At 34.3% G+C, this 3,298-nt stretch overlaps 1 long non-coding RNA gene across 1 annotated transcript; it reads right to left on the reverse strand.

Moving 5' to 3' along the window:
* Window positions 1-344: 344 nt before the first annotated feature.
* Window positions 345-957, reverse strand: LOC108371306 (uncharacterized). Its single transcript, XR_001848735.1, has 3 exons — window positions 747-957; window positions 473-679; window positions 345-417 (listed from the first exon to the last, which is right to left on the reverse strand). It is a non-coding gene; the product is annotated as an uncharacterized LOC108371306 (long non-coding RNA).
* Window positions 958-3,298: the final 2,341 nt, after the last annotated feature.

Genomic DNA, 3,298 nt, shown 5'->3' on the forward strand with positions numbered 1-3,298 from the left:
AAAGTTTCTGGAGCCACAACATTGCAAGTTGATAAAAGCGTTGTAATAATAATATGCCTTTTTGCAGGGTTGAGTGTACACATTTTGCCCCGGGGAAGGGAAAATTTTTTTGGAAGAAACGAAATCATCATAAGATGCAATAGGCATTTTAAATCTAAATAAAACTCTTGGAGATGAACCATGAAAAAATTCCTTAAAGAAGTATGATTTTTATGAATTGAGAAAAACGTTAAAAGAACTTCTTAAGAAGGCATCCTACACCTTCAATTTTTGCCACTCCATACAAAAATGAAGGAGAAAGGAAAGAAAGGCCTTTTTGATGAGATTTTAGCTCCTGAAATTACCTTCTGGGTTGTAATTATGGATGACCCCTCAGCCGTGTACCTGATCGGGAACATGCACTTTTTTGGCATTTTCCTGAAAAAAATGAGATTTTAACCAAATAAACTAAACAGAAAGAAGGTCAACTCACCAGATATTCAACATGTTAGAAAAAACGTTTCGTTATCAGTTTGACAGAGAGCCTAACTTCATTAAAAACCAGGACAATTTAAATGTGGACCAGGACACCAGGACAATTTGTCTAAATAGGACAAATCCTAGAAAACAAGGACGTCTGGCAGCCGTACCCTAATGCCGAGTGCTCAAATCTTCACGAAACTCTCACCTTGCTATGTACCTAAAATAAATAAATTTACATCAAACATATTGATAAATATGGGAAATAAATTACTTTCTTTGTTTACCTTTTGACACAAGCAAATTACTTGGAAATGTAAATTCAACACGACACGCAACAACAAGGGCCAGGGGTGTTTTTGTACGAAAAGCAACTTTTCAGGGGCAGCGCTCAGAGCATTCCGATAATGGTATTTTGTAACAAATGTATCATCAAACGCTGGCTTTAAAATTTCTTTCATATTTATTAATTAAATTTAACCCATTGAGGGGTTCACAACGGTGTCGTAAGTGTAGCATTGTTGTATGTCGTAAACTTTAAAAGCTTAAATAAATGTTTAGAGAACTTGAAACGTTAACCAACTATTTTTTAGTACTACAAAAATTCATAATATGACTTTAATGGTACTTTGCGAACCCCTTTAATATATATTTTTAGGCGTTTAAAGTTTACGACATACAACAATACGACAATTACGACACCGTTCTGAATACCTGACATATATTTGTGTTTTTATTAAAATTGATGCACTAAACGAAAATGTATGTACTTGTTCTAATAAATTCTAAAGTTTATTTCATTAGTGCTGAATAGCACCCGTGCGTGTAAGAAATTGTGCGGTACCTAAAATTTCACCTCTGGAAACTTTATCCCCATAAAGGACTTCACCACAGTTATTTTTTACTGAATATACTGAGTTTGTGCTGCTTTTCTCTTTCTTTGGCCTTAAAATTGTGCTTCCGAAATTTGATTGTAGAAAAGTGGTTAAAGCACTTAGTTATTTTTTGCGATATAGAGAGCGTGCTGACGGTATCTTAAATAATCTAAGTCAGTACGTTTACAATTTTAACACAAATTAATATATCTAATTCTAATATTCTAAAAACCGTCTTAAAAAAAATATATACAAGAATATTTTTGGTAACTCTCTAGTATAGAGTAACAACCCCCTTGAAGTACGTTGTTTTTGCTATTATCTTCAAAGTGTAGAATAGCCCGATCTACCGCGATCACAACTTTTTCAACAATCAAATAAAAAAATGGTAATTCTCTAGTATAGGGTAACAACCCCTAAAAAAGATCCGGAAAAGTCGGGCGGGGTACCAAACGACGCGTTTCGTCCCCCCCTATTAACAATGTGGAGGGGGAGGGCTAATATTATTAACCATTTAAAAGTTATAAACAAAAAACTTTTGTTAAATTCCGTTGTTTTCTATGAGCAATTACCACGTCAAAAATGCACTAAATCACCAGTTTCCACTTTTAAAACACTATTAAAACGTCTCCGCTTATTATTTTATGCAAACCAAATGATTTATTCACTTTTATTTTATATATTTCGTTAACAAAAGGGCTCTGTCACACCGTCAGTAATTATCACGATATTTGGATCGCGGTCCATATTGATGGATTGATGGATCGCGCACGAATCCTACATGTTCAATATTTATCGCGTCAGTATTTGCATAATTTTTGTGCTGAAAGCTTATTATGACGCAAGAAAATATTTTTATTTTGTACGTATAATTTACAGATAATGCATTCCACAATTATTTTAAAATTTCCAATGTTAATTAAAATTTGTTATGCAAGATTTTAAGCCCCGAGAGCGAAGGCAGAGCCGATGTTCGCATTATGAGAGTAAAAGATGTACTGACGAAATGTATGGATCGCGTTTTGAAAGTGCTACACGTTCAATATTTNTGTTGTTGTTGTTGGAACAGCATACAAATTCCCCAGAGATTTTGGGGAGTGTTGCTGGAGTGACAGTCCTTGGCCAGATATAAATCTGGGTCGTTCCGGTTACGTAGACCCGACTGTCGTGGGAACGACTTTAGCACTCGGCTGACGATGTTAATTCCATCGTCGCTATGACGACAAGATGTTAACTACGTTTTGCATCATGATCAGCGTTGCCGTTTTGGTACAATTGTATATTTTTTAATACTGTTTTTCTAAATTTTAATATCTGATACTTTTTTGTTCCCAAATCCCGTATTTTGATACTTTTGGCTGGCAGAAATGAATTTTCGAAAACTATGAATAGTACTACTAGCCTAAAGGCAAATATTTGTTTTCTTGTTATTTGAAGTCTCACAATTTATATATAGATATTTATAAGTTGATTTGGTAACTCTTATAAGGGAAACACAACCCGGAATTTTTTGCACACGCCAATGTTATAGGGCCCCTAAACCACACAAAAACATTACGAAATATCGGGCTTGCGACGAGCGTTTGTGTGGTGCATGGGGTCGTTTGCACTAAATTGCACAGTTATTGCGCTATAATAATAATTATTTTGATATTTTGCTCATGCTTGTGCTAATGTACAATAATTTGTGCTTCGTACGGCGACCACTGCGAAATTTTTAGTGTAGTTTTGATTTTGGGGTCCAGATCGTGCTGTAAAATATAGGTAAAAGCGTAAAAAAAATATATTTTTTTTTATTTAGTTTTTTTTTACTTTTTAAAGATGAAGCTATCAATATATACAAAGAACATTCATATTTCTTGCACATATTTACTTGAACAACGTTTCTTCAAAATAAGGTCTGCGCAGTTTTATGCTGTAATAAATTCCACAATATTGGCTTGTACAAGTCTCGGGTTGCGCAA

Source organism: Rhagoletis zephyria, unplaced genomic scaffold (assembly GCF_001687245.7).
Source record: "Rhagoletis zephyria isolate East Lansing unplaced genomic scaffold, Rhagoletis_zephyria_1.1 Rzeph_scaffold_04873, whole genome shotgun sequence".
NCBI lineage: Eukaryota > Metazoa > Arthropoda > Insecta > Diptera > Tephritidae > Rhagoletis > Rhagoletis zephyria.